Below are 27,211 nucleotides of genomic sequence, written 5' to 3'. Positions count from 1 at the left end.
GTAAACCCGCCATCGGTTCCAATCCTGAGCAAGATTAATCCAGCCCCTACCATCATATCCCATCTCCCTCAAATCCATTTTTATATTATCCTTCCATCTAATCTCGGCCTCCCTAAATATATTTTCCCCTCAGGTCTCCCAACTAAGACTCTCTATGCATTTCTGGATTTCTGGATTCATCCATACGTGCTACATGCCCTGCCCTATCAAATGTCTGGATTTAATGTTCCTAATTATGTCAGATGAAGAATACAATGCATGCAGTTCTGCGTTGTGTAATTTTCTCCATTCTCCTGTAACTTTATCCCTCTTAGCCCCAAATATTTATCTAAGTACCTTATTCTCAAACACCCTTAATCTCTGTTCCTTTCTCAAGGTGAGAGTCCAAGTTTTACAACCATACAGAACAACCGATAGTATAACTGTTTTATAAATTCTAACTTTCAATTTATTTGAAAGCCCATTTAGTATTTCAACTACGTAGTTAAGTGAAGGCTCTGAGGATGGTGTCAAGTAGCACCGAAACAGCTGTAAGCCGCACATGCTTACATAATTAACACAAGTAAGATCGCCATTTAACTTAATAAATTATTTATATTCAAGTGTTAAAAGTAGTGTACGAAAGATTCAGCATGGGAACATTTTCCATTTTTTTTCGAAAACGCTTCCTGGTTTTATTTAAAGAGATATTGCAATATATATAGAATGATGGATGTCACTTTCTTGTCGAAAATGAACCAAGACTGTCAATGCATAGCTTAAGACATATAGAATGTACATAGAGAGTTATATGGCATTAACACTGATAGTCATTGTCCAGTAACGATCGGAAAATCACAGTGTGGATGTCACTTTCTTATCGAAAATGAACCAAGACTGTCAATGCATAGCTTAAGACATATAGAATGTACATAGAAAGTTATATGGCATTAACACTGATAGTCATTTTCCAGTAACGGTCGGAAAATCACAGTTAAGCTTTGAGCGCTAAGCATTTCAAACTTTCAATTGTTTCTCCTGCAAAATGTATTCTAAATGACATCCATCATTCTTGCAGTGGACTCTTCGTATATATAGACAGAAACAAGTAATTTAAAATATTAAAAACTTCACTTCACCTCATTGCTGAAACACTTAACTGCACCACTTGACTAATGACTCGTATTCTGAAACTGTGTTTGGGCTTTGGTTCTATTCCCAATTGGTCTGATTACTTGAAGTTACCAGGAAATTTTCCAAAATTTAATATGAATGTAACCATCAGCATAGGGCAGACGATTCTGACTATCCTGTCACTGTTTCTCTTCCAATTCATGATACTGCATCTTTCGTATCATGAGACCTTTGCATGTATGTCGTAATTTTCCTCTTTTCCACCGTTCGCGAAACTACCAATGCCTTTCTTAGTCATCTCTGAATATATCCAAGCCATCTCAAGCTCTTCGACACCACAACACGTTTATAAACCGTTTCATTTTCTCATCTCTATATTTCGAATCCTCTCCAACCTTGATATTCTCAGGTCCGTAAAAATTCATCTATTTTTACAGCGTTGATTCGATGTTTTATTCTCTCTGTAATGGTTCAACTCATAGAATCATATGTTAGAATGCTTTCTGTTATTGTGTTAATGATATTGTTCTTAGTTTCTTTGGACAGATCTGTAATCCAAAATATCCTTTCAATAGCAACTCTTACCTGCATTACTCTATTCTAAATTTCAGATTCACATGCACAATTTTTTTCCATTATGGCTCTAAGATATTTAAACTTCTCTACATATCTTAAAACATCCTGATCTAGTCAGATCTTAACTCTCTCCTCTCACAGTCAAATATACAGTTTTCTGCAGATCGACCTTTAGTCTTCACTATTCGTAGGTCAAGGACTTCTCAGTAAGAATTCTATATCTTCCAGCTCTATACCATCGATCGGAAAATCACAAGCAGTGCACTAAATAATATATCACCAATTCCATTGATGCTAAGTACCCTAGTAGTTGATACAGTGTCAAGTAACCTATTAAAAACACGGTCCCGCGCCGTGGACTTGCGTTACGGAATGCACGCTTGTTCGAGTCCTCATGGGGGAAGAAATTTTCTCATGAAATTTCAGCCAGTGTATGGGACCGATGCCCACCCAGCATCGTGATGCACTTGGGGAGCTGCGATAGGTAGCGAAATCCGGTCGCGAAAGCCAGATATAACGGCTGGGGGTATCATCGTGCTAACCACACGATACGTCCATTCTGGTTGGATGATCGTCTACCTCTGCTTCGGCATGTGGGTGTGAGGCCAGTAGCCGGCTGATCGGTCTGGGCCCTTCACGGTCTGTAGCGCCAAGGATTATTATTATTTACTAAAAACACGAATTTTCGTTAATCCTAATTACCTCTGATTGGCTGATATGTGCATCTGTTATCAGACATAACATCTCACTTGACGATATGTGTCAGAAAAAGAACAATTGACTCGCCTAGAATCAAATTGCACTTTATCAAAAAATCTGATTTTTTAGGAAAGACGAAAAACTAGCGCAGTTAGCCTGCAAACTGTGATTTTATACCAACTTCAATGCAGATAAAGTGCAGTTTTACTACAAACGAGCAGTTTTTCACATTCCCTGCTAAATTCTGCACTGAAACATATCTTATCTTGTTTGATGTTATCTGTAGTCTAATGCTTATTTGATCTAACACGGAACACTGGTTATTACTAAATATGTCTGTTTCCTCGAAATGTGCATTGTAACATTTTTATTGCGTGAGAAATGCAGATTGAGGGTACTTAGGTGCATGGCCTAACTTGTATTGAGATGGATAAATTGATAAGAGGTAATAATCAAATATGTGATGGGAAATATTTCTTGACTGGGTTAGTCAGTGGTTAATATTTTTCAAATTACTTACTTTTTTATCAATGGGAATCTGTAAACGTGTGAATAAAAATAATTCACATGAAAAACTTGCTCCAGTATGTAGGTACGTCAGAGACTAATCCTTAGAGAAACAAGTTTGTATCTCTGAGAAAATCTTTGTTTTGGTGAAGCAGATTAAATTCTTTCAGCAATTTTAATTGAATTTTTGTAACGAAAATTACGAAATAATCACCTGTTTTATGGATTTAGATCCCTTGAATTTTTCCCACCCTCAAGAAATTCCAGCCTCCCGTTCAGTCAGACTTCGGCATTACTGTCTTTTCCGGATTCTTAACTTACTGTTAGCATATTTTTAGTTAGCTTCTTTGCTTACATTCTTCAAATATATATATATATATATATATATATATATATATATATATATATTGCTAGTAAGTTTGAAATGAATACAAATTAATAAATACAATGAAAGATAAACTAGCCCACTTCTGAATGAGTGAGACTCGTGCTCAGGAGGGGATTCCAATACAGACAAAAATAAAATTAAAATTTAGAGTGAATACAGATTAAATAGGTTTAATATGTTTTAACCCAAACTATAAATCCAATACAATTTTTTTTTATTAATTTGGAGAGGATTCGTGGTTGAAATATTATTGGAATAAAATTTGTTTAATAGTCTGGGATCTTGACTCATGCTATGATAAAAAGCTGCATTGGTTTTACACTTTGGTTCACACAAAAGCAGAGAATTCATATTTTTAGTTCTATATTTATGTATATACCAGAGCTAATATTAAAATTTCTATGAAAATATTTTAATAAAATGAAATAATAAATTTGTTTAATGTTGAAAACTATGAAATGTTTAAACAACAATTCAGTTGGGCAATCTTTCTGCTTTTTTAAACAAATTTTAATACTTTTCTTCTGCAGTAAAATTAACGGATAAAGGTTGGATTTATAAGTTCCACCCCAACCTATAATACCATACATAAATATAGATTGAAATAATGCTAACTAAATTACACGTAAACAGTTAATTGATAAAATATTTCTTAGAATAACAAAGTAACATAATGTTTTACGTAATTTATTACAAATATAATGAATATGATTATTCCATTTTAAATGATTATCAATAATTATACCTAAGTATTTAACCTCATTAACTTCATTAATAACTGAACAATTGCAATTTATATCGGAACAATCAGAATTATGCATTTTAATTTGTAGTATAGATTAAATTGGTTTATTACCTTTATTATTAAAAGAAAATTGGATAGCTATTCTTTTATCTTTATTAATTACAAGTGAATTTAAGTCAAACCATTTTTTTATTAATTTTAAGTCGCAATTTGCATTATAATAAGCATCAGCCCAAGTTTTCCACTAAAAAAGTAAAACAGTATCATCAGCATACGAACATAAATCACCTTCATATTCTTTAAGGTCTATCATTAAAAGGTCATTAATAGTCTATATATTAAAAATAAAATCCGTCCAAGGACTGTACCTTGCGGAACACCTATTTTAATTTTAATAAATTCACTTAATACATTATAATTATATATATATATATATATATATATATATATATGAGTTGAAGTGAAATAGCTTTGCACATTTCCAGAGCTAATAATAATAATAATAATAATAATAATAATAATAATCCGTGGCGCTACAGCCCGTGAAGGGCCTAGACCGACCAGCCGGCTGCTGGCCTCACGCCCACATGTCGAAGCAGAGGTGGATGATCATCCAACCAGAATGGAGGTATCGTGTGGTTAGCACGATGATCCCCCCAGCCGTCCAGAGCTAATTGGTCATGTTCTATGTAACAAAAAACTATACTATATCATATTGGTGGAAAGTTCATAGTTTTTTTCAGAAAAAAAAATGTTTAACAATCTCTTATTCGGTAACTATTGCGAGTAGGATTGTGATTCTTTTCCATATCGATAGGATATCTAATAAAAATAATTTATTCCTCTGGGGTATTTCAATAGTGTGGACGGTTTTCGTATAAATTTAAATTTAAAAACCCCTAATTTGAAGCCACTGCACGATGCGAATTGGTTGCAGCACAGCGCCACAGAATAACTCATCCAGCGAGACACAACGATTTCGTTGACCTCTTACATCTGTATGACGAGAAGTTTGTGTTAGCGGCGATGTTGGCGGATTACTGAAACTTCAAACTGAATTTTCTAATTAACAGTGCATTTAATCGCAAAACGTAATACAGATTTTCTATTCATTTAAGTGTAACCTATCGTCCCTTTCAGTCTGCAAGGTTATTTCACTTCCAATCTGTATATAAACTGGCTGTATTTTTTGTTGTTTTTTATGTTGAATAACATTTATTTATGAGCTTGCATTGCTGCACTAGATTAGACCTCTACATTCTCTTGAAAACGTCCGACTGAACTTGCCGATCAGTTCTCGGTTCTGAAGAAGGCAGCCGGAAATTAATACGCTCGAGCGCATGCAGTCGAGAATTTATAACCTGTCGGTTGAAACGTTTACTGACCAGGCATGTCAATTGATGCCCACAGGAGTAAGCACGCGCTTTAGAGCCCAGGAGAGCCTGAGCGCTTTACAGCGGAAAGGAAAGAGACAGACGAAATAGGTGGTATATGCCGCTTGGGCGAGCTATATTCAGGGATGCCCAGCATTGATTCAATAGATAAAGAGAAGAGAACTTATTAAAACTGTATCCATGTTAATTTTTAGATTTGCCTGAGAAGTATAAGTGCATTATAAGAATGTAATTTTTAATTTTAATGCTCATTTTTCACAAGTTTGATTTTTTTATTCGAAAGAAATATTTTCTCAACTTTTCGTATAGAAACGTGAAATTTTTAGATATAGGCCTATTTATTTAGTAGCCTTACAGAATATTTTCGTAAATCTAATATACCGTATATACGCATTACTGAAGATAGTGTATTGAAAATTTTGAAAATATTCGCATGGAAATTGTTTGTAAGGAAATGAATTAACAAAGCAACTAATGTTACATCATAAGCAAAAGATACGTGCCCGTGTGTTGTAAAAATGTCAACTCTGTAGCTTCAGCAGATTTCGAGAAAATAATTTAATATTCTGATGATAGGAAGTTGCTCACAAATATCACCTTAAAAGCATAATGCGATAAGAGTTTTGTTATGTAATATTAGTTATACTTAAAACAGATATAGTACCTAGGTAACTTTGCTTTGTACTGTAATATTGATTTGATTAGTTTATTGATTACTTTTGTAAGGCTAAAGATACCATCAATATAAATTCCAACTTATCATGTCATACTCAATCTCTTTCTTTGGAATATCACTTTCTTTATGAATGATGTGCTTCATCCACTTAGTACAGTATAATATTATACTACTATGGAACTTAAGTGAATATTCCTTATTAACTCTCTATTATATTATTAAGATTTAAAACACAAGTGCAATATTAAGAAATCAGTGTTAGTACTTTTGTTTTACAGACAATGTAGATAATATTACACAGAAAGAAGCCATATATAAGAATAACGAGATAAAATTTCACGTTCCGTTTGAAGTTTGTGCACCACTGTTTTCTTAATCCAACAGGTTGCTTATTCATATACACAACCCTTCCTCTTTCCATACTTAGCGCTTGCTGCCCGCGCACGACGTCAAGGTCAGAAAAATGCGCTTGCTTTGACATCACTGGTTTACTCGGTCGGCCGCGAGCGTTCGAGATTCTTGCACTACAATTACATCGCCTTTAAATGCCTGACACCCAAAACAGCCTATCTAAGAAGGTTACCACTTTGTTTTTATTTCATGTATCACGAAAATTGAGAAGTATTCTAACATTTAAACAAGGAAACATAATTGTGATATAGGTAACACAATTTTTTTAATGAAGTAATGTTTTATATTAGCAATAGTGCTATTCAGCATCCAACTTGTCGAACTCATATCAGCAACGAAAATATTTAATGTAGCTTAGTAAATATGTGATTGTATAAAAAGGACAGAGATTTTATGTTGGGTGTCAAATTTCTTCAAAAGCAGACAAACTATTTCAGTGACAATATTTAATAAAAATAAACCAAATCTATACGTTCACTAACATTTTAAAATTAGTATATATTAAGAGATGCTTAATCGCAGACAATGATTGACGTTGGAGCTACTTATGGTAAGGTGTATGTATATTCCATTATTCCACATTCGACGACAATATCACGAAATGTCAAGGATGGAGCAAACAAACTTCGTGCTGAAGTTATTCCAAAATTAAAAGAATCAATGGAAAAACCGCCATTTGGTTTTAAAATTAATAATTTTTGTTCAATCTTATCTAGAATTTCCTCTTTGGTTTCTTTAATGTAGGCCTATTTACTTTTGTCCTGTGCCATTACGAATATAACACTGTTACAAAATATTATAAGTTAACTGTTTCGTTCAACTAGAGGATGAATACGAACATATTTATTTTATTTTTTTTTAGTGCTGCTGATACTTTCTATGTAGATTCTTATAGACAACAGTTTGTTAAAACTTTATTTTATTTTATTGATTTATTATTATTTAAATATTTTATTGTAATTTTTATTCAAAGTACAGTAGTTGGATCTACATATTATGAATTGATTCGTACATAAGTAAACACGAGGTTTTCAAATCTGTATTCAGATTTAGTTAAGTTTTATGGTCTAAGATTTTTAGTATAATTTGTTAATAAAGCTCTGTTATATTGAAAAAGTCTTATTTAATCCGCCGTGACAGACAGAACCATAGACAAACACAGTGCGATCAGTTATGCTTTCCCCCGTGGCGCGGGGTTTTTCCTATAAGCGAGCCTCCACTCGTTTGCAGCGCACTGGAGGGAGTAGCAAGCCTGCTTGCTTACTTGTTGGCCTTGCTGAGTATCGCAGTCGTAGTGCAGCTGTTCCCGTGTGCGTGTTGTTCGTTTCTTAATTCGATAGTATATATAAAGTGCAATATGCCTCGTGAGTCTACAACGGCACTGCATGTCTTTATGTACAACTTATACAGGGACATCATTCTATTTTTACTTCAATTTTTATTGTACCTGAGTTTTTGAATGTACTTCACTCCCACCCTTTCTACTAATGAAGTTCAACCGTCCTCCACACAGATCCAAGACCACATATACAGTCATAGTAGCCTTACGGTTATAGAAAACAGTACGTTCCAAAAATATGTTCGCGTTTCCCAGTGACGAAAGAGCTTTCAATATTGAATCATTTTCGCACAGATACTGTCGTCCATTTGCCTACGTCGTATCCCAGTTTCCCCTACCAGCTTTTATTCACCAGCTAGTGGCTGGGCTGTCTTAGCTCTTTTCTGAGAACATTAATTTCTGTTAGGATTTGGACGTCTACGTAATATTATACAACTGTTTAAAATAACTTAAATAAAAGGGCCTCGTTGAGTAATTAACTGTCACGTGATTTCCTCCCTTTCTACGACCCTGCGACATAACCACTTGGACGGACAGTAGATAGTATGTCTGAGTAATTTTATCTTTTCGAATCGGGCAGAAGTGAAGATTGAATTTACAGTACGTAAGGTACTCTTTTATAGAGTAGGTACAGAATTATTTCAACATGAGTTACTAGTACGAAGAACGAAACTGGTAATTGGGATTAGATGCAATAGTCTATAGTGCGATAATATGCACATTATAACTGAAGCCTGTATCGAAATGAACGGCACCATTTTAAAAAATGTGTTTAAATATCCATATTATGATTATTTTTCAATTTAACTTCATTCTCTATATTGTACGCTAATTTGCTGTAGACAGTATAATATACACTGCATAATGAATATGTCCACATGGACACCTCAGTTCGTGAGTAAAAACACTCATTGTTAATACTGTACTGTATTTTGATTAAACAAAAACCTACAGTAATGAAAATGATCAAACTCAAAAGCGCAATATTTCCTAGTTTACGTAAATGGATGAACTACTTTTCTTCCCTCGTATATCTAGTAAAGTGTTTTTTTTATTTTACGCCAGTATCATCGAACTCCATCGTGGAAGGGGGTAGCAAACGCCGTTGATCCAGAGGTAGGCCTATAGGCAAGTTAATATTAAAAATGTTAGTAAAGATAAAATGATGTCCCTGTATGTGTTAACTCAGTCACCTCGTGAAATTCGAGGACTGTTTCAAGAAAGATTCCAGGGTGTAGGCGCTTCAGATCGTCAAACAGTCAATAATCTTTATCATAAACTTCAGAAAACTGGAAGTGTCCAGCCTAAGAAAGCAAAAAAGCAGCGTAGGGTTCTCACCGAAGAAAGATTGCATGACACTCGTAATCGTTTAGAAAATTCTTCTAGAAAATCTCTTCGTCCTCTTGCACAAGTGTTACTTTCATATAAGTCTATGCAAAAGATTACTAAATTATTGCACTTAAAGCCTTATAAAATAACTGGCACATGCTCTTCAGCCAGGTAACCCCGTACCTTTCGTCTCGTTTCTTACCTTTCGTCTCGTTTCTCTTATCTATACTCTAACCACGACGTAAATACCAGATCACTTATCTGTGGCGCGTTAAGTATACCTCTTCATAGAACATCTCGTTATTCATCATCTTTTACAGTATCCACCTCGCGACAATGGAATTCCTTGTCACAAAGTATTAGGAGCTGCAAGACAATAAACACTTTTAAAAACAGCTTAAAAGATAACCTTCTTAGGATTTCACTCCAATCATACTGACTTAAACTATCACTGTCTACATTGTTACTCCTGCCTTTAGACATCATCCTGATAGTGCTGTATTTTCAAAATTGTCTCATAATAATCTCTTTCTATTATCTAACATTATTCAAAATATATTAAAATTCTATGTATTTTAGCTTAATTCTGCTACATAGTTTGTATTTCAGTGTTTAATTAATAGTTCATAGTATTTTGTTGTTTAATTCGTAATTAACTCTTGTATACATGTAGCTCTTATCTAAATCAAATTGTTGAATTCTTTGTATTATTATTATTATTATTATTATTATTATTATTATTATTATTATTATTATTATTATTATTATTACTCAGGCGTACATTTTGTGAGTGGATTCTTGAATGTAATTATTATTATTTTTTATGTTTTATTTTAGACTTTTAGAGGATGATAACATAATGTAAAAAATCACCTTTAACACCTTATGACTTCCTTTTGAGATTTTCTTAAAATTCGCTAGCATAGCTTGATTCCTAACGAATAATATCGTATTTAAAATCATACTATTTATTTTAAAATCATTAACTGAAAGTTTTTGTTACTGTCCAGCTACATTTTAGTATACTAAATTGAGTACAACGCGAATCTCTGCTCACATTCTTGATTTTTTATTAATAAACTATATATTATGAAATATAAAACCTCACAATAATGACGCAGTATCAATTTTTTTTAAATGCGGATGTCTAATTTATTAGAGAGTTGAATTGGCACGTTCAAATGGAAACGTATGATCACATAGTTTAATAATTGCAGTGCAACGTACTATGAGTGCATTCTGGGCGGTGTTCCGTCAAACTTTCCCACAAATCACGCCCTACGGCCATAATTTGAGCCTCCATTTGTCGCTATTACACGATCTCGCCGCAAGGGAATAAATTAAAATTAATTTCTAACTTCATAGACCGGAAATGTATACAGAGTGTATCATAACACGTGGAAATTACTTCAGGGATGGATTAGAGACCTAAGATCAATAAAGAGAATTCATAAAAATTACATCTGATATTTACTTAATTCTAAATTGGTCATTTTTTATGTTTCAGCAATTTTTTCATAACCAATGTTACCATAGAAACATTGTGAGAAATACGTCTTGATTACAAAACTTTTAACACTGTATCACTTCGGAATATGTATGATAAGAACTTTCTTGTGTTAAATTTTAACGTACCTTGTTAACATGTTTCGACCTATTTTCGGTCATCTTCGGAACTGGTCGTTGTTGGTCTTGGCGCTTCTTGTTTCCTGTGTGGGTGCGTTCGTAATGTAGAGTGAAAGAGTGTATGTGTTTTGAAATTGAGTTGTGTGTTGAGAATATCGTTGTCTGTATATTTCATATTGTTCTATCCAACCAGAAACGCAACACACTAGAACAATATGAAATATACAGACACACGAAAACACACCCCAACGATATTCTCAACACACAACTCAATTTCAAAACACATACACTCTTTCACTCTACACTACGAACGCACCCACACAGGAAACAAGAGGCGCCAAGACCAACAACGACCAGTTCCGAAGATGACCGAAAATAGGTCGAAACATGTTAACAAGGTACGTTAAAATTTAACACAAGAAAGTTCTTATCATACATATTCCGATTGTGAGAAAGCTTGCAAATAATGCTTGATATTTCATAGAGGATCTTCCTGTTAGTCGAACAAGTTTTATTACTGTCCCTTTCACTGAAGGGTCTAGGAATTCTCGTCACCGGAGATGTCGTCATTATACCTTCTTGTCACCGATTACATTTTAGTCACCGGCGTTCTCATCACCGGTTACATTTAATAATTTATTAATATTTTATTGGAAAAATTTAATGAGATTTAAATGTTACTGTAAGGTTGTTTCCGTGGTTACGCAAATAAGTATTTGGCAAAAACTTTTAGGTGTAAGGTGACGTTCTTACTTATTTTAGTTACCAAATTTATTATATTGAAGAAGCATCACGAAGAGGAATTTTGATTCACTCGAAGTATTAGGAATATTGCGAAGGTCACTCCCCACTCCGTAACAAGAAGAAAGTGGAGGATTTAGACAAAAAGATTAGTGGGATGCAGAACGATATTCTGATTATAAAGATGATGATGTTCTTACATACCTCAGAACCATCGGACACAATTTGGATCGCAATTTTGAAACATAAATCATGTAACATTTTATGCTGTATGGCAATTTTGAAACATTAATCACATAACATTTCATACAGTGTACTTAAGGATATTTTACTTGTTAAAATAGATTATTATTTTTAAGGAAAAGTGTACTGGAGACCAAAATATCGGGAGACCAAAAAGTCGAAGTGACCAAAATATCGGGTGACTAAATAGCAGTGACTAGACGGTATAAAGACGAGAGTTCCTTTTACTGAAGTAAAAAAATAACCTATTATGACGCAGAAAAAATTCGATTATAAGAATTGCTTGCAACGCTTTTCGAGTACAGTGGAACTCCACAAATGGACACTCACTCTCTTATACTTCACGATACAAGGTAAGTCAACGCATCCTGTCCCGCGCTGCACAGGGCTAACCAGTTGAACCAGTGCAGTAGTGTGCAGATACTCGTACACGTTGGCAGCATGGCACGGAACAAAAAAATGTATACTTATGTTGAAGCAGAAGTTACAAATATTGGAACGGTTTAAAAAGGTGAATCAATCAGAGCCATCGTTCAAGAATTTGACAATTTGATCAGAACAGTGCATGGGATAAAACAAAATTCATCTAATTACGAGGCATTCTGTAATGATTATAAGAAGCTTTGTTAGTATCAGTTGATTGTATAATGAAAAAACAGCTCATTTTGTGTAATTTCCTAAATTTAATCAATAAGGATGATTTATGTTCCCTCATGAAGGGTATACACCATTTTAAAATAATTTAATACACAAACACAACTACTACAAGAAATGCTCAATAAGTTTTTGTAGCTTTATTCTCTTCACCTCTAATCTACAATAATAATAATCCAGGTTGCCAGGCGACAATAGAAAAGAAAAGATATGAAAACGAATGTGGTGTATAAACAAGTGAATGCTCTCTCATATTTAAGTATAAAAATATAGGGTTGCTATTTGAAATTTCAAAGTGGGAGTGGCTGTGGTTGGGAGGTGAAATCTAAAATACAATTAAGCCTTGTTTAAGACTTCTCCCTCAGTATCTAAATTTGTGTTTTTTGTTTAAATTGAATTCAATTTAATTAACTAGTTATTTAGAGTGGGAAGTTTTAAAATGAAACCTCTGTAAATACATTTAGAGTTTTTCCTCCAGAAGTTTGTTTTATGTTTCAGATGTATCACGGATTTGTTTTGTTATATATTTTGCACATACAATATATTATTTAAAATTATTTACGTTAATTATTTATGTTTCGGTCCGCACGCCATAAAAAACATTGTACAGCCCTTATATTTACCAATGTCCGCAATACTCCGTAGAAAGACAGAGGTCGTACATCGTCTCGCACACGGACCATTGCTGTGTCTATTTGTGGAGTTCCACTGTATCACTGATGTTGATATAGAGATTTTGACTGTCTGTCTGTTTCTGTGTTCAGCGATTTTTTTTATTAGACGACATTTGTTCCTATTCAATATTTGCGAGGGTCGTTCCGAAATTAATGCCCCCTGTTTTTTTTTTGTGTTGACCTATAACGTCTGAGCAGGAAGTTAGTGGTGTTGTAGTAAAAGTCGAACCTTCACGCTAATGCCCTGTTAATTTGGTTGTAGTGAAACGAATAGTGGCAGCAGAGCAATCTACCAAAATGGCATCTGACATAGAGGTGCGTAAAACAGAGATATTAAGCTATTAAATTCCTCACTGCCGAACAAATTGCTCCCATTGACATCCATCGACGCTTGCTGAAGGTGTACGGAGACCATACAGTGGATGCGAGCACAGTGAGGCGATAGGTAGTGCGTTCCAACAGTGATGAAAATGAAGTCCTTTGGGATAGGCGGGGTGTGCCGTTCTGAAGCCTGGAGAAACTGTCAAAATTGAACGTTACAAGAAGACCCTGGCAAAGCTGAAAGCCTGAATTTCCAGAGTCAGCCCAGAGGAGAAAACCTTTCGCTTGCAATAAGATAACACCAGGCCCTATATCAGTTTCGCGACCACCGAGCACATTGCAAAATTTGGCTGGATTGTCCTACCACATCCACCATTTAGTCCGGATTTAGAGCCTTTAGACTTCCATCTCTTTGAGCCTATGAAATATGGATTATGTGGACAACATTTTCCAGACAAGGATGCTGTCATCGCAGCTGTAACAAAGTGGCTTGTCTCTGCTGTTTCAGATTTTTACGAGCGCGGCATGCAGGCTCTCGTTCATCGCTGGCAAAAATGCATAGGTCTAACGAATGGTGATGACCAGGGAAAGGATTTATATGTAAATACATATTTACTTATAAAGCTAATATAATTTATATTTTGCATTATCTTTATGTTTCACAATGTGTAGGGTTGAAAAATCCTACTTTTATTTTCCATATTTTTCCATATTTTAGAGTTTAGTACATATTTTCGTTAATTTCCATATATTTTCCATATTTCATATAAAACAGTCCATATTATATTAGGTTTAACAATAAAACAAAACAAAATTCCATTAACTTTTAAAAATACATTTCAACAATAGAGATTTAAACACATGTTCAGTAATCCCTTTAACATCAGAGTTATTTGAAAATTAGCAGTCCTATCAACAATGGGAAAGTAAGTTACAAAACTGTATTAATTTAATTTAAAATTTTTAACAGACTTCAGTTGTGCAGCTCAACAGTTAAATGCCAGTCAGAGTACACATAGGTTCAGTTTTGTAAATCATATTATAAAGACGGTAAATATGCCAAAAGTACGTCATTCAGTCAATTTAAAATCAAAACTAACAAGTTACATTTCAGAATTTAAAGAAGATGGTTTATCAACTGACAATAAAATATTATTTTGTAATTTGTGTCAGTGTGCAGTATCATCTACACAAAAGTTCCTGGTGCAACAACACATTACAACTAGTAAACATCAGGCCAACAAACAACTAAATTCCAAGCAGAGACAATTGTTTTTAACACAACCAACAACATCGAATGTAAGATCTGAGTTTAACATCGACCTGTGCCGTTCTCTCATCTCTGCTGATATTCCTCTCTACAAACTAAAGAATAAGGTCTTCAGGGAATTCCTTGAAAAATATACTCAACATACAATCCCGGATGAGTCAACACTTAGGAAGACGTATGCTCCATCCATCTACGATGAGACAATACAGAAGATAAGAGATGAAATTAAAGATAGTTCAATTTGGGTTTCCATTGATGAGACTCCCGACAAAGAAGGTAGACTTGTTGGTAATGTAGTTATCGGTTTGTTAAGTGAACAATATTCTGAACGAATTCTTTTACATTGTGATGTTCTAGAAAAGTGCAATAACAAAACTATAGTTAAACTGTTCAACGAAGCTATGGGTATCCTGTGGCCAAAGGGTATTATGTACGATAATGTGTTATTCTTTATTAGCGATGCTGCCCCTTATATGGTCAAAGCTGGACAAGCATTATCTGTTGTATATCCTAAATTGACTCATTTTACTTGTGTGGCGCATGCATTTCATCGTGTGGCAGAAGTGGTCAGAGACAATTTCCCTAAAGTAGATTTGTTGATTTCATCAGTGAAAAAAGTATTTCTCAAAGCTCCCAGTAGAGTTAACGTGTTGAAAGAAATGTACCCTGAAATTCCATTGCCACCAAAGCCAATTTTAACTAGATGGGGTACATGGCTAGAAGCAGTTGAATATTATGCCGAACATATAGACTCTATTAACAATGTTCTCCTTGCATTGGACTCTGAAGATGCAGTCTCAATTGATACTGCGAAAACAGTTACCTGTGACATAAGTGTGAAGAATGACTTAGCTCACATTCAGCATACATTTTCATGCATCATAAAAACGCTCAAAAGTCTCCAAAATAGGCACCTTTCACTATCTGAAAGTTTTGAAATTATAAATAGTACTGTGGAACAACTGAATCGTGGTAGAGGTAAAGTTGCAGATGCAGTAAGAGCTAAGGTGGACACTGTACTTTCAAAAAACCCTGGATATGAAGAACTACAAAAGGTTGTTGCTGTGATGAGTGGTGAATCAACAGTGAAGATTAACTTGGACTTATCCCCAGCAGACATTGTGAAATTGAATTATGTACCAGTTACTTCTTGTGACGTCGAACGCTCTTTTAGTCAGTATAAATCTATCCTCAGAGACAATAGAAGAAGATTCACTTTTCAGCACTTGAAAGAAATGTTTGTAACCTATTGTTATGGTAACAGACAATAAAAATTGTGTTTTGTTGAAACTACATTGGAAGATAAGGTACGTCCATTATATTTTTTGTTTAGTTTGATTAAAATGTACCAATATTTAACGTACATAGTCATTTTTTTATAATTTTAAGTCCATATTTAATTCCATATTTTGGTAAAAATCCATATTTAATTCCATATTTTGGTAAAAATAACTACATATATATTTACATATTTCATATATTTTTAGTCCATATAAATCCGTTCCCTGGTGATGACTATGTGGAAAAATAATCGCATGTAGCTGAGATCTTGATCCATTTAACTGTGTTGTTATGCTCTCTATATCTGTTATAGTTTCCATGAAAATAAATAGGAGGCATTACTTTCGGAATTACTCTCGTACTAATCAATTTATTCGGGCATGTTTCACATGATAACTTTACTTTGATATTAATAGACCTTTATTTGAAATCAAAAACATAAAATGACAATCAACTCGAAATATATCCTAATGATGTTCTTTAAATTTTCTTCCTTTACTAAAATAAAATGAATAATGAAATGAACTGAGTACTGCATTTAGGAAATTTTAATTAACATGTAGTAGAATTATTTCTGCTTTTGTTTCGAATATTCTAAGTCCAGATAGTTCAGGCTAGATCCTTAGTAAAGAGGGTCTCGTACAATATTTAATAGCAGTAAGATTAGGATCTCTTTTCATTAATGAAATTATTATGCAAATTCTATGTAGTATAATATTCATGTAACTTTTTTTGAATTCCGAATTTCGTAAAGGAATAGATAATATTAGAAGTGATTGTAAAATATTTATAGCTATTGTATGTAAATTTGTAACAAACTATTTGTTTTGCACTGACTTCTTAATATAAAGAGCGGTTAGTAGTGTTCGGGGCCGTCAGACTCTGTTCCGTGTCTGCGCTACACCTCACGTTGCAAACGGGAAAAGGGAGCTGTTACTGCTAATTATAGCACACAGTGTAATCTGTTCCCTATTTATTTTATAGTCGCCAAGGAAAGACATTTCTCTCGCGTTAGCGTACATTCCCGATTGTTGCTGTCATAACGTCATTTCAGACTCGACGACAAATTCACTAGCAAAGTCCTTTATAAAAAATCTAGGTGGGAGCGTGCCCTGCAATATAGTGTGAGTCGGCTTACTTAATACCGTAAGGGTTAAACCTAACCATTTTCCCCCCATTACTACATAAGCTAGTGGATTATGGTGATTTTCTAGTTTGCAGGTTGAATTTTCTTTTGCCAACTTCGTTTCGAATTTCTGTACTGAGAAATAATACAACTGGTAGTGATTTTATAACTGTTATGTTGGCAACAGTGACACAAGTTGTTGTTAGTTTAAATGGTGAAAATTCAAATTATTCTAGATTTCTGAGGAAGCTAGTGAAATTTGAACATACTAATAATTAATTAATTTCAGTATTAATATTAATACATTATAGTTATTGTATGTGTTGCTTTGTGTTGTGGTTACAATTTCAAGATTAGAGTCATGTAGGCTAAGTGTAAATAAATATAACATATTTCGTATGATACATATCCTTGGATAATCGTTAGAAATACTATTTCAAATTAATTTCTTTCGTGTTTAGACTTTTATTACAATAATGGAGTAATTATTCTAAAGCATACATTTAAAAGTGGCATTCGTTTTCGGAATTCATACAAATCATTTCGCGTGATCAAACAAAATACATTTTTAGGTTAGGTCTCGTGAATCGCGAACTATTTAATCAAAGCAATGAATTTCATGTTGTCAGACAAAATACATTTTAATATTAGATCATCACTAATCTTCTAACTACTAACATAATGTTCGAGAGGTCCAGAAGAAAAATATACTCTTTCACAAGTTATTGAACCTTTTAAAAAACACCTTCCCAACATAAAGATGAGATGTGGTAAACAAGCAAGACATCGTTATTGTTAATACTATATTATTATTATTATTATTATTATTATTATTATTATTATTATTATTATAGTACATGGCATTGTGTGATTTTTATCCTCCTTTGGTGATATCTAGTATTAGTTGGCAACACTGAAGAGATGGCCAAATTAGTCGGGTGCTATGCATAGACATTTCGCTAGCCTGCGCTACGAGCGTGCTAAACTAGCCGAGGCTATCGAGTGATTACTTGTACAGGATTCATATTATATCATATCGCTGACACTGGTTTATGAATACGAAAAACGTTAGTTCGCTGATCATCCACCGGAAGCCCGCGCTAAGAATGTCTATGAATATGGCCCTTAGGAATTACTTCTACGTGATCCTCAGTATACATGCCGACATCGCAAGACCAGAATAAATGACGACTAGAACGTGATCCACGGCTCGATTGCCTAGTCACGCAGGAAGCGGATCAGTGAAGAAAAGTGAGTTGAATAATTTTGATTTTATGCGAAGAAAAGGAAGGCAGTCCACTGTCGTAGCTTAGGTGGCAGGTTCGTTCGCCTGCTGTTCCAGAGCTGCACTTGGACGTTCCTCAACTGTAAGGCATCATCTTGCCAAATATTACTCGCCATCACCAGACAGCGTAGTTAAATAATCAACTAAAAATAAAGGAAGGCGTTGTGGACACATTAACAGTGAAATACTTCTGCATATAGCATTTGAATTGCTATAGCCCATAGGTGGGCAACTCGTGCTCTCAGAGTGTCAATACAACCTCAGTGAAGGCACAGCGGACTCTGTACTAGCTGTAGTGTGTGTATGCGGTTCTTGCAACACGCAAGTTTGTTCGCGTCTGCAGTAAGTGGCGGCTCGTTTTAAGTGAAAAACAATATAATCCCCAGATCATTTCCCTTTAGTGATGAGTCGAAAGAGAAAGATTTCTTTTATTAAAAAGCGAGGTAAAGCTTGTATTATGTTCCATTACACTTCTTACGCATGACATTTTATGTTGCAAACAAACACAGTGAAGGTTTTAGTAAAGAAATTCTGTCTAGATCTGCTTTAGAACAGCTAAAAGTAAAAACGGGATATCAACAAGGTGATACTGATATCAAATATCGTTAGCACGTTGTGCGTGCGAGTTACAGAAATGCATGAAATATGATCAATTAGCTAAGAGAATTTATTAATAAATTTTAAATATGGCAGTATCATGTAGAACATAGACAATTTCACTTTCTTTGACTATAAACTATCTTGAAGAGTGATAAGTAAATCTTCTTGTCAAATATAAGACCCTACTTCAAAACCTACAGCAGAATTCACTGGTAAGTTTGAAGAAACAGTGACTATTGACAAGGAATCGAGATTTTTCTGAAATTCTTTTCGCTTACAGTCGATAGAAGATCCTGAAAGTCTATAGCTTGAATTGATAAATCTACAGAATAGCACGCCACTCAGATTCCAGCGAAATCAGGAATCGAACTGTTCGTAATGCTACCTAAGTTAGAATTTCCAAATATACTCTTTGCTTCCATATCTACTGTATGTGCTTGAGACAGAGTTTAGTACAAGAAAGAAGTGTAAAGCTCTCTGTGTACAAAAAGAGCTCAGAAGTAAGTTTATTTCATTTTACGTGACATGTAAAAATTACTTGCTTGAATTTGTGATTGTTTGCGAATACAAACGATTACCTTTCTGAGAACAGAGGAATACTCTTTATTGTATAAAGACTTGCAAATTCTCGCGTTCTATGTTTCAAATAAGATATATAATAAGAAATATTAACAAATAGTGTTGCACCTATATTTGTTGTATCTTGAAATGATTGTATTTAGTTAGTATTTCCAGTACTAAACTAATTTACAAATGTAGGAAATAATATAATTTTGTTATGTGTATTTAGGTACAGTATAAAATTACTTTAATTACTGTATCATGCGTCATTCTGAAATTCAAATCATGGAGTAGGTATTACGACAACTTGCACGAGCCGCCAGAGCGCACCGCGGCAGTGAACTGCTTTTGCAGCGAAACTACTAACAACTGCGGCTGGCTCCGTCTGTCTTTTTCTCTTTCAAGGTGTTTTTAGCACTTTGTGAGCACGAGTTGGCCATCCAATGAAATATGTAATTTCTTGCTTAACATGTTTGCTTCTATAACTATCCACTTATTGTGCTAAGGCCACACAGGGCGCTACGCTATGTTCACGATATCCGGTGCAGAATCGCATTTTCGCCTCCGCGAAAGATCCGGTACTCAATTTCACAGGAGGCTGAAAGGTCCCCGGGGCCGTTCTGGAAGATTGGTAACGAGAACAATCCTCCCACGACCCGAAATTGAACCGGGATCTTTAAGTTCGTAGCCAGTTGCTTTACCAACTGAGCTTTCCGGCAGCCATTCTTATGTAAAGTAGGCCTAAAGTGTTAATAACTAATATCATGAGCCGTTAACATTTAAATTGACGGTATGTGTTGTAAGAAAGAGGAGAACTCTGCCGGAAGGTATGGAACATCGCTTTTTTTTTAATTTAATCTCTTACACAATGTCCCACGTAAATATTGTATGTCACAACTTTCAAACAGAAGTACACATTTAGGCCTATTATATTTCATTATGATTATGTACGGGTTAAGTTACAAGTCGGATACCTGTAAGGTAGATTTCATTCTTGCTGCGGGTATTCTGAAGTCTGACGTAACCCACGACATCCGCCGAGGAGGGAGATTTTGTGACGTCTTGTTTCTTGAGGTGAGACAAACTTGCCAATACAAGAGACTGTGAATCACCTAAGAGGCCCCCTGCTAGAATTCTCATAGCTCTTTCCAAGTTATTTACGTTAGTGAACTGTAGGATCCGTAGTTTACACAGAGTATTACGGAATAGTTTTCGGTTTTCCTATTGTTCTATTATCGCCATATGACAGTTTCACTGTTCTAAAAAGTTTTTGTGGATTCTTAAATAAATAATTATTTCACCTCCTCTCAACACGGCGGAAAAATGTAAGTCGATATGATTACGTTCTTTCTTACTGTTTAATTTTGTGTTTATAATATTTAGTAAAGAGTGGCACATCATTAGTCGAAGGGCTAGAGCATAGGCTTTTCACGCTAGTAATAATACAGATTAAAATTCCAGTGCTTTCAGTGGAGATTAGCGGAAACGGTAAATTGCCTCCCCAGGTCGAAAAATTACGTACTGTTCTCCAACCAGGAGATCAACCGTGAAAGGAATGTGCTTACTATTGCGTCATCTATTGGAGCGAAGTAGATAGATAATATTATCATTATAACGTCAGTTTAAAAACCATGCGCTCTCCTGCATATGTTATTTCTTGTATGGAGAGATTAAAAGACCAAGGGTGCTATTCATAGACATTTCGCAGCACGCGCTATGAGCGTACTAAGCTAGCCTCGGCTATCCACTGTTTAGTATAGAATTCAAATCATATCCTATCGTTAAAACTGGTTTATGAATACAAAAAACGCTGATCATCCACCGGAAGCCCGCGCTAAAAATGTCTATGAATACGGCCCCAGGAGATTAACCGTGATCTAATTTTGTAACTAGGGTAGTACAAATATGTGTATCAATGTTATTGTTTGTGCTGTGAGAGCTAGCCAATAGAGATACGAGTACCCACGTGTGAGACCTTATGACATGTTATGACATCAACATTCATTCACAGCATTACTCCGCTTCGTCTCATTCCGCAGACACTTTCTCGTGGTTGGAGTACAGTAAATTGCCTTCTGTTTATATTGAGCTACAATACGTAAATTGCCTCCTCTTTACCTAAGAGAGTGAATGTGCTTTCCGTTTGTAAATATGCCACTGTAACCATCATTTTCCTTCCCATTTTCAAACTTAGGACTGTCAGTAATATTGGCTTACGTACATGATTCTCACAAATTACTTGTATAGTTAAAAATGCGGTTCAATATGATTAAAATATTGATCAGCTTCAGTTAGAATAACTTCATCATGAAACTTAAAATGTCTTTAAAACATTAACTACTGACTTCTTTAAAAAGGTCGTAATTTAAAACGAGTAGCTCTTACAAACTCAAGTCGAGTAATCTGTTTTTACCGAAGTGCAAGTATTTTATTTGCGAAAATAATTATTTGTCCAAAACAGATTTATTCCTTTCGCCCAGATCTTTAAGCGACATGTAGGTGTCGCTCTGTATTTGTTTGAGAACTTCAATGAAGTGATAAATATTTGGATAACTGGCGTTGAAAAGATTGTTAAGTTTTCTATGGAACGACCTTATCTTGGCGGATAAACAAGTACTACCGTGCTAGGTACACTTAGCGACGGATTTGAAGATTCGACGTTCGAGGAAAACGGGAGGCAATTTACGTACAATATCTCTAGTAAACAGGAGGCAATTTACGCACTTATAAAAAGGTGAATAGCCTCCTTCGAGACAATTTACATCACCCGGGAATTTTTGGTATACAAAAAGACGGTATTTTGTGCCGGTGTACGAGTACTTCCATTTTCTCCACCTTCCTTAATCGTCATTAGGTTGAGGATTTCTAGGCACAAGGCTAAGTGGAACATGCAAAAGTATTGAAAATAGTTAAAAATAGGCAACGAATTATTGAACGTAGACAAACATAGGCAACTTTAATCCTAGGCATACCACAAACTCATGATCGACAAGGTACTATCATCGCAATAAACGTTTTAAGTAAATAAATTCAAATCTTAGAATAAATTAAATAGGCAACAAGTAGTTTACTGACTTGTAAAATATGTCCACGTCTGATTCAAACATAGCTTGTCTTGGTATAGCTTTAGGAAGGTTGGACACGGGACGGATCCATATACTTGGCACGGTTTGGCCATTTGTGTGCGATGGTTGTCAAAGTTCGGCTGGTGGCATTCAGGAATCAGACGCTGATAGATGGGCCACCTTCCTAAAACACCTTGATATAGCCACATCACGTTTCGCGAACGAGTAGCCTGATAAGCCTCTGGCGTCCGGAGCTCGAAGTCCTTCCTGATAAGCCAACGCTGACAGGTGGGCCATTCTGCCTCAGCCCCCAGTAGAGCCAGGTCCCGTTCGCATACGAGTACCCTGATAAGCCCCAGGGGCCCGAGGCCCCGAGCCCTTCTCCTACCAGCTTAGCCTACTAACACCAAGACTTCACCCCATCCTGATTTTACTCTTGCGGATGAAATATGATATGAGAGAGACGAAGAGTGTTGGTAAGATGATAGAGGGAAATGGAAGTAGCCAGAGAATAACCCTCTGCTGCGTCTGCTTTGTCCACAAAAAAAATTCCATCATAACCTAGCCGGGGATGTAACCCGAGTCGCCTGAATGGAAGACCAATGCACTAGCATTTGAGCTACAAACGCGGCCTTGAAACATAGCTACTCTAAATCTTACGCACTTAGGCTACAACATCTGTAAATTTTCCAATGTGGATCAATACCTAATATCTTTAAATATTATGTTTTTATACTGAGAGAAATTTCTCGTCACTTCACTTGTTGTGAGAGGGCAAATTCTCTGGCAGAAACGCTGGAGAATCATTAAAAATCCCGACGCCGCGCGCCGGTACTATTTTTCAGTAGGCCTATGTGTATAGAGCCTAGGCGACTTGGCACTTTTCCACGAAATATGAACTATACTTTCAAAAAATGTACAACGCTATCATTTCTTGACCTAAGGTACAATTGAAGGGTTCAGATCCATAGTGGGCCAAGCACCATTTACTAAAACCATAGAAAACAAGGGTTAAAATAAGGTTATTACCATAATTCAATGGAAACATATAGCAAGTAATATAAAGTATACACATTAAAACTAAATGATATGTCAATCTTCATTAAACTATGGTATTCACTTAACTTTAACACTTGCTTTCTCCGTTTTTAATAAATGGCACTTGGCACACCATGGCTCTGAACCTTTCAATTACAGTATTAAACCTGCAGAGTCGTATATGATTATCCCAATGAACCCATTGCACTTATGTAATATGTACCATCAGATAACCCAGTGGTATTCAATCTATGGTACCGGTACTCGTATCTCAAGGGGTGTGCATCCCACTGACTGTGTATATAAAAATGCCGACATTTATTTTATTATACTTGTTGATAATTATTGTAGTTTACATGTTTTCGTTTACAATATCAGCTCTTGTTTTTCCTTGCTTAATAACATTTCACTTAGGTTAAATCATCATCATCATTATTATTATTATTATTATTATTATTATTATTATTATTATTATTATTATTACTATTACTATTGTTATATTATTATTGCATCAGTATAATATAATAATAATAATAATATAATAATAATAATTCATTTTGCATATAACGAAAATATTATTTTTCATTTCTTATATAATTGCAATGTAATTCGGGAGTACGAAAGTAAAGGAAATGTACTTTGGGGTACGCTAGCAAAAGGATTGAATACCACTGGAATATTATAGACATATTAATTTGAACTACAGAATTTATCGTAATACTGACACTTAATATTTTAGGAGAAAAATTCGCTCCGGCGCCGGGGATCGAACCCGGGTCATTGGTTGTACGTACCAAGCGCTCTAACCACTGAGCTACGCCGAATTCAATCCACAGCACCGGATCGAACTTTCCTCCTTCGATGCTTCCCTTTGTGGCCTGACTCCAAGTTAGGCACATATAACTTATGTTGACGTGTGTATATATATATATATATATATATATATATATATATATATATATATATATATATGCCTAACTTGGAGTCAGTCCACAAAAGGAAACATCGAAGGAGGAAAGTTCGATCCGGTGCTGTGGATTGAATTCGGCGTAGCTCAGTGGTTAGAGCGCTTGGTACGTAGAACCAAGGACCCGGGTTCGATCCCCGGCGCCGGAGCGAATTTTTCTCCTAAAATATTTAAAAAATAAAAAATATATATTAGTACCACTGGAATACTTTACCTACTAGCATTAACCCAGTTCTGTTCTTTACCACAAGTTCTAGCGACATCGTAGAAGTCTTTAGAACCTACGCGATGATGCTAAAACTCATTTTACGATTCTTCTCATTCGAAAATCATACACCGTTATAGTATCACAATGTTTAAAAGAGACATTGCTTATGAAACTGGAAATTCATAGAGTAACCAACCGGAAATTTTGTCCGGAAATCTTTAATTTTTATTCGTTTTGTAAATATAAAACATACATGCCTACTGGAAGAAAAACATGTTTCAGAGCAGCTAATAAAACTCGTAATATACATATACTCGAGATAAAACTGAAGTAAAAGCAAAACATGTTGCTACATTTTTTTCTGGAAATTGGAAATGCAATTAGTCGAGGAAACACCAAGTCCGTTACTATTTTATTTAATAATCGTCATCAACTTCAGGTCTTGGGCCTACTGACTCGTTCCTATCCCCGTTGGAATATATGGCAGATAGTCTCTCAAGGTTGTCTTGGTCATCCTACATTTCTTTGACTCTAAATTCTACAATAAAAGATATCATCCATTGTATATGTAGAAACCTTGTTATTTTTATTCGTCTCCATCTTTTTTTTTAAGTTACCGGTATATAGTTTCTTTCCGGATGCTATCATTCTTTTTTATATCTTAAAGAAACTCCAGCTATCTACCTTAAAAATGCATGCAATCTTTTTTAAATTTTAATTGGGTTTCTTAAGTTGTTTTATATCTTAACTTCTTATTCAACCACAGATCTTTAGAAATTATCCTAACTTCTTTTCCTCATTCATATTTCACCAACATGATATCGTGTATTGTAGACAGTTAAAAGAGGTCACTATTATTATTATTATTATTATTATTATTATTATTATTGTTATCAAAATATTGAAACCCTATTTTACCTTTGATATATTATGGTTATAGTTTGTTACATGTGAAATACATTATGTAGAGATAATACACAATTTTAAAGAAGTAGTAGTAGGCCTGAGTCATAGTTACAATATAAATACACTAATTAATAGACAGTAAACAATACTAAATACCTTATGCAATAATTACTTTAAATAAAATTAGAAATTATAATCGAAGGTGTAGAGAAATTGCAAGAATATTACATAAATTTGCGATTTTATACATAATTTTAAGCAATAGTAAAGAGATAATGCACAAAATTGGCTTAGTTACAAATTAAACACCTATTATATAGTTGGTTTGCAATAGTAAAGAAATAAAAACAAAATTACTTACGGTTACAAACTATATACTTGTCATCAAATACTGAACAATAGTAAAATCTATAATACAAACATAGTTATTGTTGTTATTACTATTATTATGTCCCAAAGAGAGACATCTTGTTTTAGATAGTGCATTAGGATTTTATATCATCATTAATTTACATATTCATATTCTTTATTTGCCTGAAAGTACAAGAATACAAGAGGCCTCGTCAATGCAATAATATAAAAAAAAATATGTCAATATTTAAAATATTAAAAGAGTAAAAAATAATAAAATTTAACTAAAATACTACATCATTTTCAAAAAATTCATTCATGCTATAAAAGGGATTATTTTGTAGCCATCTCTTAAGCTGAAATTTAAATTGTGTTTCATTAAGTGCCTTTATAATTGTTGGTATCTTATTATATACTTTTATTACAGTAATTACATAGCTTGATTATGTTTTTTGCAACCTGACATGTGGTACGTTTAATTGATCATTATTTCTGGTTTCATAGCGATGCAGATCAGCTATACTTGTTTACATACATTAAAAGTTAAAAAATATATAGATTGTAGATTGTCATAATCTTTTCATTCCTGAAAAGAGATCTACATGATAGTCTGGGTGGTGACATTGTTAACATACGAACTGCCTTTTTCTGCAGTAAAAAAATGTTTGGAAGATCAGGACTATTTCCATATAAAAGTAATCCATATCTAATAATACTTTCAAATAGTGCATAGTAAACTTGTTTTAAATAATGTTTGGGAATCTTGTACATGATACTTCTCAAGAGATAAATTACTCTAGAAATTCTTTTACATACATAACTGACATGGCTGTTCCACCTTAGTTTAGGATCCAGATACATACCCAGCATCTTTACAGATTAATTTATCACATTATTTTGGGTTTGTTTCAAACTTAGAGTTAACACATGAGTTTTTTTCATCATTAACAATAAATCCATTAATTGAAAACCACTTTCTTATTTCAGCAAATACAGCTTGCTTCATAAAATCTAACTCAGCAGTATTATTATGTGTGATAACAAAAGTTGTATCGTCAGCATACATTATAGTTTTAGCCGACACATTGTATGGCAAGTCATTTATCATAATAAGAAA

General features: G+C 34.4%; 1 long non-coding RNA gene and 1 other non-coding gene across 2 annotated transcripts in view; one reads left to right on the top strand and one right to left on the bottom strand.

The window, feature by feature from the left end:
• Positions 1-27,211, top strand: part of LOC138716263 (uncharacterized) — a 59,061-nt gene that overhangs the window by 15,918 nt on the left and 15,932 nt on the right. The gene's annotated exons all lie outside the window — the stretch shown is intronic.
• Positions 24,414-24,486, bottom strand: TRNAT-CGU (transfer RNA threonine (anticodon CGU)). The gene has a single exon. It is a non-coding gene; the product is annotated as a tRNA-Thr (tRNA).

Source organism: Periplaneta americana, chromosome 16, assembly GCF_040183065.1.
Source record: "Periplaneta americana isolate PAMFEO1 chromosome 16, P.americana_PAMFEO1_priV1, whole genome shotgun sequence".
Taxonomy (NCBI): domain Eukaryota; kingdom Metazoa; phylum Arthropoda; class Insecta; order Blattodea; family Blattidae; genus Periplaneta; species Periplaneta americana.
This window is presented reverse-complemented; position numbering and strand designations above follow the sequence as displayed.